This window comes from Psammomys obesus, unplaced genomic scaffold, assembly GCF_907164565.1.
Source record: "Psammomys obesus unplaced genomic scaffold, mPsaObe1.curated_primary_1811, whole genome shotgun sequence".
NCBI lineage: Eukaryota > Metazoa > Chordata > Mammalia > Rodentia > Muridae > Psammomys > Psammomys obesus.
Genome location: NW_026585689.1, coordinates 9,260,748 through 9,277,080, shown reverse-complemented (window position 1 = coordinate 9,277,080; position 16,333 = coordinate 9,260,748). Strand labels below are relative to the sequence as shown.

Below are 16,333 nucleotides of genomic sequence, written 5' to 3'. Positions count from 1 at the left end.
TTCTTCCTTTAAGGACAGCAGTCAGGCAGTCATTGCATTTGATGACCCTACCTAAACCTAGGATTCTTCACTCCAGCTGAAACGTCTTTAAAAAAAATTATGCTTTATTCACTTTATATCTTGATTGTAGCCCCCTCCCTCATCTCTTTCCAGTCCAGTCCTCCATCCCTCTTCTCCCCATCCCCTGGCTCTAGACCATAGAAAGTGAGAGTCCTCCTCCCCTACCTTCTTACCCAAGCCTATTAAGTCTCATTAGGACTGCCTGGGTCCTCTTCTCTGTGTCCTGGCAAGGCCTATCCACCAGGGGGAAGTGATCCAAGAGTGGGTAACAGTCCATGTCAGAGATAACCCCTGATTCCTTTATTAGGCCACCACTTGAAGACTGAGCTACCTACTGGCTACATCTGAGCATGGGGGCTAGGTCCTGTCCAGGCATCGTCCTTGGTTGGTGCCTCAGTCTCTGAAGACCCCCCTGAAACTTCTTAACTAACCAATAACACATCCAAAGGTTCAATCTCACTCTGGAATTCTAGGTGCATATGGATTTGGGGGATACTATTCTAGTTACTTTGAGCAGCTTGCTGTGTTATCACATATTGAGCTTGTATAAGTAATTGAGTTTATTCATGGAGTTTTGACATCTTTTCCAATTGTCAGCCTCTTTTAGTAGCTTCATAAAATAATAATGCATTCCAGAAAATTGTTTTAATACTAATAGAACTAGCTCTAAACATTACTTTTTTTTAAAGCCTATTTTCTCTGATGGTTTTATCTGAGCATACTTTTTCATGTCACCTTTAAAATAAACTTGTGTATTTACAGAAACTAATCCTGCTGTCATTTGTATGGAGGTAATCTTAAATGTATAAATTACTATAGAGCAATTAGACATCCTTTTTCTTATGCTATGAATGCATCCATTATCAATGCTTCAAATACATCAATGTATTGAAGGCAAAGCAAGCTACTATTTTTAAATTTCATGTATTTTAATTACTATTTTCCGCTTGTAAATTGCTCTTTACCTTTTTAAATAATTTATTTTTATTACCTTTTCAAAACTGTGTGTATGTGCATGGAAGGTAGACTCATTTAATCCCATAGAGCTGAATGTACTGGCTATCCCGAGTCATCTAGTGTGGGTGCTGAAAAGCAAATGCGGGTCCTCTGCAAGAACAACACACATGCTCTTACCCTTTGAGCGATTCACCTGGCCCCATTTATCTCTGTGTGGTAGGTTTTCTCATTTTTTTATTGAACTCCAATGTCTATTTGTATTAGGTTTGTCTTATTGAAGGAAAACATTTTTAAAATTCAAGTTAATTAGCTATTAGGTTGATATTATTAAATTTAATTTTTATACAGTCTTTATGTTTTATAAACTTGTTGTTTTATAAAATTTTGATGTTTAGGTTTGAATTTTCATTTTTTGATTTAAGTTTCCTACAGGTATTGAGATAAATGTACACTTTTACCATGTTAAGCATTATAATTTTTAGGGAAGATTACACAGATATCATGATGAATTTTGTGTTGAATATCCTACATTGCCAACTAGCCAGTGAGAATGTGAAAACAAAGCACTCTTTTTTTAAAAAAAAATTATTTTATTTTTATTACAGTTTATTCACTTTGTTTTTTTAATCTTTTATATTATTATTAATTACACTTTATTCATTTTATATCCCCCCATAAGCCCCTCCCTCCTCCCCTCCCAGTCCCACCCTTTCTGCATGCATGCCCCTCCCCAAGTCCATTGATAGGGGAGGTCCTCCTCTCCTTCTTTCTGATCTTAGTCTATCAATTCTCATCAGAAGTGGCTGCATTGTTAGGGTTCTAGGTTATCTCCACGGATAGTCCTTGGTTGGAGTATGAGTCTCTGGGAAGTTCCCTGTGTTCAAATTATCTTGTTCTGTTGCTGTCCTTGTGGAGTTCCTGTCCTCTCCAGCTCCCACTATCTCCCACTTCTTACATAAAATTCCATTCACTCTGCCCATCAGTTGGCCATCAGGCTCAGCATCTGCTTTGACAGTCTGCACTGCAGAGGCTTTCAGAGGCCCTCTGTGGCAGGTTCCTAGGTTGTTTCCTGTTTTCTTTTTCTTCTGATGTCCATCCTCTTTGCCTTTCAGGATGGGGATTGAATATTTTAGTTAGGGTCCTCTCGTTTGCTTAGTTTGTTTAGATGTACAGATTTTAGTGGGTTTATTCTATGTTGTATGTTTATATGAGTGAGTATATACCATGTGTGTCTTTTTGCTTCTGGGACAACTCACTCAGGATGATCCTTTCCAGGTCCCACCATTTATCTGCAAATTTCATGATTTCCTTATTTTTCATTGCTGAATAATATTCCATTGTATAGATGTACCACAGTTTCAAAACAAAGCGACTGCCTACAGATTGGGAAAGAATCATCACCAACCCTTTATCTGACAGAGGACTCATATCCAGTATTTATAAAGAACTAAAGAAGCTGAAATGCAGCAAACCAAGTAATCCACTTAAAAAATGGGGAACAGAGCTAAAGAGAGAATTCTTTTTTTTATTATTTTTTTATTATTTTTTTCTTTTTAGTTACATTTTGTTAACTCTGTGTCCCAGCTGTATCCCGCTCCCTCATTCCCTCCCCAACCCCACACTCCCTCCCTGGTCTCCTCCCTGCCCCTTTCCAAGTCCACTGATAGGGGAGGACCTCCTCCCCTTTCATCTGATCCTGTTTTATCAGGTATCTTCAGGGCTGGCTGCAAAGTCCTCCTCTGTGGCCTAACAGACTGCTCCTCCCCTGGGGGGGGGGTCAAACAGCCTGCCCTTGAGATCCTGTTAGAAATGGTCCGTGTTCCCCTTACTTTGGAAAACTACTTGGTTACTGAGCTACCACGGGCAACATCCGAGCAGAAGTTCTAGGTTATATCCATAGATGGTCCTTGGTTGAGTGTCAGTCTCAGAAAAGACTGTGCCCAGATATATTTGGTCCTTGTAGAGCTCCTATCCTTTCCATATCATACTAACTTCCCTTCTTTCATATGATTCCTTGCACTCTGCCGAGGGTTTGGTTATGAGTCTTAGTGTCCGCTTTGAAACACTGCTAGGTAGAGTCTTTCAGATGCCTTTTGTGGTAGACTCCTGTCATAAGTTCAATGTACATCCCATTTGTCTTTCTAAATGAGGATTAATCACCTTCGCCTGTGTCCACTTTCTTGATTATCTTCTTTAGGTGTGTAGATTTCATTATGTTTATCATATCTTGTAGGTCTATATAAGCGAGTATATACCAAGTTTGGCTTTCTCCTTCTGGGATATTTCACTCAGAATGATCTTTTCTAGATCCCACCACTTGCCTGCAAATTTCATGATTTCCTCCTTTTTGATTGCTGAGTAGTATTCCATTGTGTAAAAATACCACAATTTCTGTATCCATTCCTCCGTTGATGGACATCTGGGTTGTTTCCAAGTTCTGGCTATTACAAATAAAGCTGCTATGAAACATGGTTGAACAAATGTCCTTGTTGTGTACTTGAGCAAATTTTGGGTATATACCTAGGAGTGGTATAGCTGGGTCTTGAGGTAGCACTACTCCTAGTTGTCTGAAAAAGCGCCAGATTGACTTCCAAAGTGGTTGAACCAGTTTACATTCCCACCAGCAATGGAGGAGGGTTCCCTTTTCTCCACAACCTCTCCAGCATGTGCTATCACTTGAGTTTTTCATCTTGGCCATTCTGATGGGTGTAAGGTAAAATCTCAGGGTCGTTTTGATTTGCATTTCCCTAATGGCTAATGAGGTTGAGCATTTCTTTAAGTGTTTCTCTGCCATTTGATGTTCCTCTTTCGAGAATTCTCTGTTTAGCTCTGTTCCCCATTTTTTAAGTGGATTACTTGGTTTGTTGCTTTTCTGCTTCTTTAGTTCTTTATATATACTGGATATTAGCCCTCTGTCAGATAAAGGGTTGGTGAAGATTCTTTCCCAATCTGTAGGCAGTCGCTTTGTTTTGATGACAGTGTCTTTTGCTTTACAGAAGCTTTTCGGTTTCATGAGGTCCCATTTATTGATTGTTGCTCTTAGAGCCTGTGCTGTTGGTGTTCTGTTCAGGAAGTTGTCTCCTGTGCCAATGAGTTGAGAGAATTCTCTGTAGAGGAATATCGAATGGCAGAGAAGCACTTAAAGAAATGCTCCAACCTCATTAGCCATTAGGGAAATGCATATCAAAACAACCCTGAGATTTCACCTTACACCCATCAGAATGGCCAAGATGAAAAACTCAAGTGACAACACGTGCTGGAGAGTTTGTGGAGAAAGGGGAACCCTTCTCCACTGCTGGTGGGAATGTAAACTTGTACAACCAGTCTGGAAATCAATCTGGCACTTTCTCAGACAACTAGGAACAGTGCTTCCTCAAGATCCAGCTATACCACTTCTAGGCATATACCCAAAAGAGGCTCAAGTACACAAAAAAGACATTTGCTCAAACATGTTTGTAGCAGCTTTATTTATAATAGCCAGAAGCTGGAAACAGTCCAGATGCCCCTCAACTGAAGTTTATTCACTTTGTATCCTAGCTGTAGCCCCCTCCCACATCCCCTCTCAATCACACCCTCCCGCCCCCTTCTTCTATCCTGCCCTTCCCCCAGTCCAATGATAGGGGAGGTCCTTCTCCCCTTCCATCTGACCATTGCCTATCAGGTCTCATCAGGACTGGCTGCATTATCTTCCTCTGTGGACTGGTAAGGCTGATCTCCCATCAGGGGGAGGTGATCAAAGAGCCAGCCCCTGAGTTCATGTTAGAGATAGTCCTTGTTCCCATTACTAGGGATCCCACTTGGACACTGAACTGCCATGGGTTACATCTGTGCAGGGGTTCTAGATTATCTCCATCGTCCTTGGTTGGAATATCAGTCCAACCAAGACCCCTGTGCCCAAACTTTTTGTTTCTGTTGCTCTCCTTGTAGAGTTCCTGTCTTCTCCAGGTCTTTCTTTCTCCCTCTTCTTTCATAAGATTCCCTACACTCTCCCCAAAGTTTGACTATGAGTCTCAGCATATGTTTTGATACCCTGCTGGGTAGAGTCAACAAAGTACTCTTAAAGGTAGGCTTCAGGACCATATGTGGACAGCCAACACAAATGGAACTCAAATGGTAACTCTGGAGGTTCCTTGTATCATAATGTTGTATCAGAGCATTTCTTTGTTTTTTTAAGTCTTATAATTTTTATTTTTAATTATATTTTATATATTGTTCTTTATTTTTACCTTATAGGTTCATTATGTATATATTATGGCGTCCAGTTTAGTGTTTTCATGGACTTCCTAAGTTTGCAAATGACTGTATCTCTGTTTCTTATGTCTTCTCTTGGGCTCATTTTTTTTTTCTGTTTGTATGTTTTATTCAATTCCAATATCTTAGTTTGTTTTTATCTATATTATATTTCCTTAGAAGCCTGCTTTTCTCTTTATTTTAACTTTTAATTGATTCTTTGTGAATTTCACATCATGCACCCCAATCCCAATCCTCTCCCTGTCCCTTTTTGCCCACTCTCTACACTTGCAACCTCTTCCTCAAAAAAAAAAATGTTATGGAAGCTGCAGTGTGGGAGAGTCTATCCTTCAGTATACCCTTTTGTCCACACTTCTTTACTTGCAGTTATTCTTTGCAATGATCATTGGTCTGGTTCAAGGCCTCTGGCTTCTGCTGCACCATCAATATTAGATCCTCACAGGAACTCCTCTGGTATATCCTGTTGTGACCCTGTGTCATAGAGATCCTGCAGCTTTGAGTCTGTAGGTCCTGCCTATTCATGCTCCCCAGCAGTTCACAGATGGATAGATGTTGGGGTGGGCCAATTCAAAGCCCTGGATTTGAGCCTGGGTGGTAGTTGAGCTGGTCAGCCCACCAGCTCTCTCTCACCAGCACAACCAAGGCCAGCTCTCCAGCACTGCCTTGGGTAACTCACCCAGTGCTGCAGCTGGCAAGAAGCAGAGTCAATTCTCCTGCTCTCATGCCCTTGGGGCTGGCCTACCTTCTCCCTTGCCAGCAGGGCCAACTCTATTTTGCTGTCCAGGTGGGTACATGGCTCATTCTCCCAAGTGCTGCAGCCCTCAAGGGTCTGGGGGGCTGGACCAGCTCTCTTCCTCTCAAACACTAGGGCCTGGCTCATCCACAATCCCCGAAATTAAGGCCAGATGTACTGTGCTGCCCAGGTCAAGTACAGGGGCCCATTCTCTTAAGTGTTGCAGCTGGTGAGGAGCAGGGCCAGATCTCTTGCTCTCACGACTTCAGGTGGGGGGGGCAGCTCTCTTGCCTGCCTCAACTGGGAAAGGGTGAAGGGACGCCTTACCCATGCCACCACAAGACAGACAAGTTGCAGAGCCAGCTCTCCTGTGCCCACACCCTTGGGGCTGTCTTCCCCACATCCTCACCAACAGGGTCAGCTCTTCTATGCTGCCAGGGTGAGGCGCAGGGTTCTTTCACCAGTCCTGCAGCCTGGGAGGGGCAGGACCAGCTCTCCCACTCTCATGACTTTGTGTCCTGCTCTTCTGCCCATTGTAGGCTGGCAAGGGGCAACTGAAAAGGCATTTCTCCCTAGCCCACACCACTGCATGGTGACAGAACCAACTCTCCCATGTTCATAACCTGGAGTCCAGCTCACGCCCAGCCTCCATACCCAGGGCCAGCTCCACTATGCTTCCTGAGCAAGGTGGAAAACCTGCTCTCCCAAGTACTGCAGCTGCTTAAGGGTGAGGGCAGCTCTTCTGCTCTCACACCTTTGGAGGGCTAGCTCACCCAAGATTCAGAGTCGAAGGGTGGGACCAGCTCTCCACAGCCCTCAGACTTAGAGACTGACCCAGGCAGTAGCCCAGACCATGGATGTCATCCTGGTCTTTGGAGGTAACAGACTTCCAGTGCTGCAGGGCCACAGACCCAAACATGGCCCTCTGTGGATGTATGGACCTCACTATGGCCCCAGGTGGCATCACCAGTCATTCACTCGAGGCTCTTTCTCACCACCCTCCAGTCTCCCGTTCTGCCTTCATTGTGCCTCTCCGTCTCCATTTCTCTACCACTTACCGGCTCATCTTTGTGGTGCCCAGGGGAGGAGGAGGTCTCCGGGTGTCTGGAGTCATCTCAGGAATGTTATGTCCATTGCCCCTGCAGTGTGGCACCCAGCAGGGATCATCTCAGGGGTGGTGGCCCCCAGGCCCTGTGACACTGTATCGCAGGATTGCTCTCACCTGTTTGTTTTCTAATGAGAGATAGGACGGGAGTGGATCCAGATGGGAGGGAACTGGGAGGAGTACAGGAAGGTGGAAACTAATCAGGATATATTATTTAAGAAAAAGAATCTATTTTTAATAAGATAAAAAAAAAACAAATTAGTCAGTGAGAGAACCTGATTTAATAGGAAAAAAAAACCTCCTGAAAAATATAGAGGAAAAGAAAAGTGAAATAAATTACTAAAGAAATAAACAGTTTCGATACTGCAGAGTTATTTCAATTAAAACTCTCCTGTAGGGACAAAATTTGTATATCCACTGAATTTTGTACTTTACACAAGGTGCAAAATACTTGAATTATAATTGACAGCAATTGATTGTCTGACAGCACCAGACAATCCCAGAGAACATGTGATGGTCAATGCATATACTGTCATCGCAATATGACATTTTCACAATTAGAACATATGAAAGTTCTAAACAGTTTATTTGTTGTTGTAATACATCATTTCACATATATAAAGTAAATAACTTCAGAAATATATGGTTAACTTACTTTTCATCCTTATTGGTCACATTTTATACAATGTAAATCCATAATGCTGCAAATTTCCCCCTAAAGCTTATATATCTAGCTTATTATGTTTTCATTATTATGATTTTCCACAAATTTAACAACAATGTGTTATATTGAAAATTAAATGGAGGTAGAATGTTTCTTTTCCTTTTGGCTAGATAATAATATCCATTTTCTACTGTATTCTTTTATATTTCTTCTTGAAACAAAGCCATGCTTTGAACTGATGTCAAATTTATATTTGAAGGAAAGTTTTGCTGGATATAGAATTTTTGGCTCATTTTATTTCCTTGAAAATGAAATTTTATATTTTTAGAGAATTCCATTTTTAAAATTCTTATATTTTAAGAACAACTGTGATGCAAATCCAACATTGTTTTTCTTATAAAAACCTTGAAAATTTTCCACACATTTAAGCAGTATTTTATTATTCTAAAATCCACCAATTTTACTTAGTTTGATCCTAGAATTTGTCATTTGATATTTATTCTGAAAGGCATACATATATACAATGTGATATATATATATATATATATTATATATCACATTGTATATATGTATGGCACATTATATATATATACTTTCTTTTTTAAGTGTTTTTTTTTTTTCAGGAAAGTTCTCTTAAACCTGAACACACAGTTTCATTATCTGCCAACATTAAAGTACTTGGAAACCCTACAAATGTCACACGACTAGAAAAATCAGCTTATTGCCTATTCTAAATTTAAATACTAGCCCTGCTGCTTTATTGCCTATACAATTGTAGGCAAATATCTTAGACTCTCTTTCTCTCTGTTTCAGTTTTATCATCTATAAAATGAAGAAAATCCAGCATGCCTCCTAATGATTTTGTGAAGTGAAATGAAGTTATGTAACTATGATACTTAAACTTTATCGAAATGCAGTGTTAAGAGTATGTAATTTTTCTTCTCTGGGTCCTATTGTCCTTCCCCCAACTCTTCTACGAAGCTCCCTGTGCTCTGTCTAATCTTTCGCTGGGTGTCTCAGTATCTGTTTTAATCCTTTGCTGGATGGAGCTTCTCAGAAGATAGCTAGACTCTTGTCTGCAAGCTAGTAGACACTGTTAGAGTCGGGGTTGGCTCTCCCATGGGGTGGCTCTCAGGTTGGGCCAAGGATTAGTTGGGCATTCCCTCAATCTCTGTTCCATTTTATCTCTGCACATCTTGTTGTCAGAGTAAATTTTGGGTTGAAGTTTTTGTGGGTGGGTTGGTATCAACAGAGCCAACTAACCTAGGCCCAGCGGGGTCCTGGAGAGACTGAAGCACCAATAAAGGACCATGTATGGACTGGATCTAGGCCCTTTACACATACATACTCAATGGGCAACTTGGTCTTCTTGTAGGTTACTTAGTAAGGGGAACAGGAGGCTGTTTCTGACATGGACTCTGTTGCATGCTTTTTGATCACTTCCCCCTGGTGGGTGTGACTTGTTAGGCCACCATGAAAGAGGTTGTGCTCAGTCCTCATTCAACAAGAAGTGCTGGGGTGGGTAGGTGGGAAAGACCCCCTGAGGGACAGGAGGGAAGGGAGGGGGGAGAGGGAGAATGGGCCTAGGAGCAGAGGGACTAAGATTGAGATGTAAGTTGTAAACAAAGTTAAAAGTTTATTTGTTTATTTGTTTGTTTATTTATTTATTTACTTACTTATTAGTACATAATTTTGACTCTGTTGGTCTCCTTGTGGAACTCTTGTTCCCTCCAGGTCTTTCTATTTCTCTCTTCTTCCATAAGGTTCCCTGTACTCTGCCCAAAGTTTGGCTATGAGTCTCAGCATCTCTTTCAATACCCTAATCAGTAGAGCCTTTCAGAGGCCCCCTGTGGAAAGCTCCTGTCCTATTCCCTCTCTCCTCCTACTTCCGATGTCTATCCTGTTTGCCCTTCTGAGTGAGGTTTCAGCCTCTTCCCTGTGGTCCTCCTTGTGGTTTAGCTTCCTTAGGACTGTAGATTTTAGTATGTTTACTCTGTATTATAGAGCTAATATCCACTTATGAGTGAGTATATACAATATGTGTCTTTCTTCTTCTGGGATACCTCACTCAGGATGATCTTTTCTAGTTTCCACCATTCACCTGCAAATTTCATGATTTTCTTGTTTTTAATTCCTGAGTAGTATTCCATTGTGTAAATGTACCACAATTTCTGTATCCATTCTTCATTTGAGGAACATCTGGGTTGTTTCCAGATTCTGGATATTATGAATAAAGTTGTTATGAACATAAATGAGCAAATGTCCTTATTGTATGGTTGAGCATCTTTTGGATATATGCCCAGGAGTAGTTATTTCAAAAGGAGGATGGTAGTGATGTCTTCAGAGTACTACAATCAAGATAACTGTTTTCTAGGCTTTATTGCATAAATAAAAATTTCCCTTTGAATAATGGATATAATACAAAAAGCTGCTAGAGAACACATGGGTAAAATAGTGGAAATATGGTTTGAAAACTTGGGTTTATAATGTTCAGGAATTTGTTAATCAATTATACCTTGTAATAGTTACAGAATAATGAGACAATGCTCAGTGGTATGCTACTTCTCTAGGAACTTTTCTCATTCTATTTGTCTGGTCACCTTGTTCTTATCATTAGAAATTCAGGCTGACTACTTCCTTCTTCAGCTGGCAAGATCTCAGTGTGCAGGGGCTCCCAGAGCACTCTAATAACCTCTAGTTTAAATCTAATTATATTCTATGAATGTCTTCTGACTACATCGCTGTGCCCTCAGAAGGCAGAGATGATGTTTGAAAACTTGCTTTCAAACCACCGGATGTTTATGGTAAAAAAAAAAAATGTATTTTTCTCATCAAACTTACATTTTCTTGAGAACGGTTATAAAGCTAGAGTGGAAAAATACAACTAAAGTTTTCCTGAAAACACATCAAGTTAAAGGGTTTAACAATTATAAATAATGGAACCTGCTCCTGAGCGGTGGATTGAAATAATTGTGCCATTTAAAGTCTAAATAGGTTCACCACTGTAAATAGAGGAATCAAGGGCATCCACTTCATTTTAATACTCCTTTTCAAACCAAACTGCGTTGCTTGTATATCAAACAGCTTTCAAAGCCCCGAGTTAGCTTTTGAGAGACAGGCGCATCTCTGCATGTTTGCTGATTATGTTTTTAAACCTTTGAGAAATAAACAATTGCTGTTCATTTTACCTTCTTTTGTGATTTATATGAATACTCACAAAGTCCACATCTAGATTCTGAGCTCTCTCAGTAATGCCTACTGACAAATGCACTTGTAAATATCTCTGACCAGTTTTTTTTTAAAAATGCAACACCACTTCTTGTGTTAAAGTAGTGAGGAAACATCCTGTTAGTTATCTTATGCTATAAAGTAAAACAGAAAGATACAGAACACTGGCTAAGGTTTGCAAGTTATACAAATGGAAAGTGACACTGTGAAATTTGTCCCTATCATTTTCCACTTCTCATTCAGATGTTTTACTTGTCTCTAATACATCTATATTCACCATGTTTGTGGTAGTCTAGTAGAGTGAAGAAGTGTGGTATCTTAGAGAACAATTAAAAGAATGTTATGATATGACTTACATTTGCTCCCACAATGGCTCCCTTGCTCAATGAATAAAGTCTAATTTACTTATTTAAGAATATAACTGTTATTTACACATGTTGAGTATGTATCCTATTTTCCCAGTATAATTGTTTTATAAGACACTAAGTCCTAGTGCTATTAAATGCTTTTATTTTATTTTTAAATTTTTTGTTTGTTTTGATTTTCAAGACAGGGTTTCTCTGTGTAGCCATGGCTGTTCTGGATTCACTTTGTAGACCAGATCAGCCTCAAACTCATAGACCTCCACATGTCTCTGCCTCCCAGAGTGTTGGGATTACAGGGGTGTGCCACCGCAATTGGCTTAAATGCTTTTCTTTTAACACAACGTTCTACAATTTTTCTTCTTAGTCTTGTACTTTTGTATTTTATATCTGCATTCTTTAATCTATCCATCCATCCATCCATCCATCCATCCATCCATCCACCCACCCATTCATTGATTCAGGAAACAGTACTCATTGAGATTCCCAGAGGTGAAACACAGTACTTGGCATTGGGTATTCAAGTAGCCAAGAGAAACAAAACATAAACAGTGACTGTTGATGTCATACAGGCCAGAGTGAGCGGTCAACAGAAGTAAGCTTGCCCTCCAGTTCTTTGTATGCCATTTCATATTATGTTAGGTCTACACAAATTTTAATCTTTATTATTGGTTTTTTCTGTACTACCTCTTTTTGTGAATTATAAGAAGATTATGACTTTATCATTAAAAAGAAATTTGTTCTTGATTCTTTGTGAGTTTTTCATCATATACCCAATACCACTTATCTCCCTATCCTCTTGTATCTACCCTTCTACTTGCAACTCCCCCAATAACATACACACACACACACACACAAACCAAAGCATAGAAAACATGTCATTGTGGAAGTTTTAGTATGTCCACAGTATGTCCCTTTACTTATACATATTCACTTGCAAATGCTTACTGCAATGAGTCATTGGTCTGGTTTGAGATCTCTGGCTTCTATAACACCATAAATATTGGACTTTCATCTGGACTCCTCTTTCCTGTTGTTGCGCTGGGTCATGGAGACCCAGCTTTGGGATATAGGTGTGGAGCCCTGGATTTAGAGCCCTGGATCTGGGCTGGTAGCTAAACTGTCAGTCCACCAGTTATCCTTTATCTCTACCACCAGGGTGAGCTCTCCGTCACTGCTCTGTCTAGGCCACTCAGTGTTACCATAGGCAGGAGGCAGGGTCAGCTCTCCTGCTCTCATGACTTCAGGGTAGGCTCACCTGGCTCCATGTCTTCAGAGCAACTTCTACTATGCTGTCCAGTGAGGTTCAAGACCCATTCTACCAAGAGCTGCAGCCTAGGCCAGCTCTCCCTCTCTCACACCCTCAGGGCTGGCTCACCCATGCCTTTGCCATCAGAGTCTTCTCCATTGTACTGCCCATGTGAGGTGCAGAGCCTGCTCTCCTAAGTGCTACAGCCAGTGAGGGGGCAGGGCTAGCTCTCCAGTTCGCATGACCCCACGGTCAGCTTTCCACTGCAGGTAGTGAGGAGGCAAGGGAGAAGTCATCACCCCTGCACCCAGGCCACCTCATGCCAGATGAGTGGTGGGACCAGCTCTCCCATGCTCTTACTCTTAAGGCTGGCTCACCTGAACCTCCACAGGGCCCAGTTCTACTATGCTACCTAGGGGAGGTACAGGGTCTGAACTCCAGAGTACTGCAGTGGGCAAAGGACAGGGCTAGCTCATCTGCTTTCATGACCACTGGGCTAGTTCTCCCAACTGCCAAAGATAGTAAGGGGTGAGGTGAAGGTGAGGTGGGGTGCATCCTGCAACCCTGCCACTTCACTGCAGACTAGGGCTACTCAGGTTTGGGTCACATGCTCTGTCACACCAGGGTTGGCCCTGCTGTGCTGTCCAGTTGAGGTACAGGGCCCACTCTCCCAGGTACTTCAGCTGGTGAGAGGCAGAGCTATCTCTCCTGAGCTTATGACCGTGTGGGCAGCTTTCCCAACTGCCAGAGGTGGTAAGGGACAGGAAAGGACATCACACCTGTGCTAGTGCCACTCCATAGCAGATGAGTGACAGGGTCAGCTTTTCCACACTCATGACCTCTGGGATGGCTCAGCCACACATCAGCTGCTAGGACCATATCCACTGTGTGTCCTGGGCAGGACAGGGCCTGCACTTCCCAGTGCTGTTGCCAGTGAGAGATGAGACCAGTTCTCCAGAGAGCCACATCTAGTAAGGGGACGGACCAGTTAGTCACTGCCCCTGGACATCTACATGGTCTCTGGTTGCTGCTCCAACCAGGGACATCCCTTGTCCTCTAATGTTAATATGAACCATGGACATTGATGCTGACCCCTGCTGCTGTGTAGCCACAAATTCAGACCTTCACCCAGAGGCAGCTCAGGCTGGATCTGAATCATGGTCATGGGTGATGGGGCTGGCATTCATAACAGGCATAACTTCTCTTTACCCTTGCGCCTGCAGTTCCAGCTCTTTTCATAATGCTTAAGCTACAACACTTCTCTTTCTCTCCCATCTGACGACCACACACTCACATATTGTGATGGCTCCTGTTGCAGAATGACCATGTGCTGGCAGGCCCCTAGGTAACATCCTCCATCCATGTTCGCTGTGTGGAGACAAGCAGGTTATCTCTGGCCTTCCTGTACCATGTGCTGGAAGGAAGGTCTATGGATGGGCATAGTGGTCCATAGGACTCTGTCTGTTTTTTCTTCTCTTCTACTGTGCTGCCTGGATTTGATTTGATTTAATTTGATTTTTATGAGTCCTAGGCATGAGACAGCTTTGGCCACAAGGCGAGGAATCAAGCTAGGATGAACAAAGGAGTGCCATCTGCTCTTCCCGACTGATGTAAGCACAACACCACCAACAAGGTGTCTCTGGTCATCTGCCAGGGGGTGTCCACGCTATCTCTTTTTTTTTTGGATTTTTTTTATTAATTACACTTTATTAACTTTGTATCCCCCCATAAGCTCCTCCCTCCTTCCTTTCCAATCCTGCCCTTCCACCCTCTTCTTCATGCATGCCCCTCCCCAAGTCCACTGGTAAGGGAGGTCCTCCTCTCCTTCCTTCTGATCTTAGTCTATCAGATCACATCAGGAATAGCTGCATTGTCATCTTCTGTGGCCTGGTAAGGCTGCTCCCCCCTAAAGGGGGGTGATCAAAGAGCAGGCCAATCAGATTATGTCAGAGGCAGTCCCTCTTCCAATTACTATGGAACCAACTTGGACACTGAACTGCCATGGGCTACACCTGTGCAGGGGTTCTAAGTTATCTCCATGCCTGGTACTTGGTTGGAGTATGAGTCTCTGGGAAGACCCCTGTGTTCAAATTTTCTGGTTCTGTTGCTCTCCTTGTGGAGTTTCTGTCCTCTCCAGATCTTACTATTTTCCACTTCTTACATAAGATTCCATGCACAGTTGGCCATAAGTCTCAGCATCTGCTTTGATAGTCTGCAATGCAGAGGCTTTCAGAGGCCCTCTGTGGCGGGTTTCTAGCCTGTTTCCTGTTTTCTTCTTCTTCTGATGTCCATCCTCTTTGCCTTTCGGGATGGGGATTGAGCATTTTTAGTCAGGGTCCTCTCTCTTAAAGAATCTGAATTTACTGTTTTATCCAGAAGCTTATATGCATTCAGAGCAATGGTAAGTTGGCATTATACAAGGTTATTCTATAATGCATCCATTGTATGTATATATCATAGGCACACTCTTTTATAATTAAATTTTTATTTTTTATATCCCAGCTGTAGCTCCCTCCCTCATTCCCTCCCAATCCCCCCTCCCTCCCTCATCTCCTCCTATGCTTCTCTCCGTGGACTTGGATAGGAACACTCTTTATTACAGGCTATATACTGTGCTTCTTTTTGAAAGGCCCTTTGAAAGACTATGAGATTTGAACTCAGAATTGACTTTTGTTTTTCTGGCATATGGAAATCTATGATCTCTTGGATGTCAATGGCTTAATAGAGAAAATAGACACTGTGGAAAGTAAGAGAAGCATAAGTCGGACTTGAAGAGTGAAGTAGAGATTTGGAGACGGCACTCTCACTTCCTAACTGATTCAACTCCATCAGAGGTTTGTAGATCTTTGGTGTTCTGCAAACACATTCTTCAGTTTTCTTAAGTGAGCTTGCATGCCTTGCTACCAAATAGTAAAATACATCCAGTATTGGAACTGGAAGTGAAAGACCAGTGGGGAAATTTTCAGAATATTAATGCTTTAGCTGTTTTTCTGTAGGTGTGATAAAATATTTTGAGTCAAAGCAATTTGGGAGGAAGGGCTTTTTTCAGGTTCTTCTTCTAGGTAACAGTCCACTAGTGAGAGAAGTCAGGGCAGTAACTCAAGGAAGGAACCTGGAACAAAAACTATAAGGAAAGTTGTTACTGGCTTTTTGTTGTTGTTGTTCTCTGGGTCTGTTTAGCAAAATTTCTTATATCATCTCATCCAAAATAGCTGCTCAGCGATAGTGCCACCTACAATGAGCTGGGCCTTCTCACACCAATAATCAATCAGAAAATCTATCAGAAATGTGGCCACAGGTCAATCTGATCTGGGCATTTCCTCAAATGATGGCTCTTCTTTCTAAGTACTCCAGGTTGTATCAAGTTGAAAATAAAAAATTTAACCAAGAAGGAGGTCCCGGATAAGATGATAAATCCTCACTTAGCAAGAAAAATGGGATGGACATTGGATGTAGGAGAAAAAGAGAAACAGGACAGGAGCCTACAACAGAGGGCCTCTGAAAGTCTACCTAGCAGGATATCAAAGCAGATGCTGAGACTCATAATCAAACCTTTGGCAGAGTGCAGGGAATCATATGAAAGAACTGGGAGTTAGTAAGACCTGGAGAGGATAGGAGCTCCACAAGGACCAACTATATCTGGGCACAGGAGCCTTTTATGAAACTATATCTCCAACCAAGAACCATGCATGGACATAACCTAGAACCCCTGCTCAGACGTAGG

General features: G+C 42.0%; 1 non-coding gene across 1 annotated transcript; it reads right to left on the bottom strand.

Annotated features, from left to right (window-relative positions):
* Positions 1 to 14,127: 14,127 nt before the first annotated feature.
* LOC129667552 (small nucleolar RNA SNORA48) lies at positions 14,128 to 14,268 on the bottom strand. Its single transcript, XR_008718755.1, has one exon. It is a non-coding gene; the product is annotated as a small nucleolar RNA SNORA48 (small nucleolar RNA).
* Between the last annotated feature and the right edge of the window lie 2,065 nt (positions 14,269 to 16,333).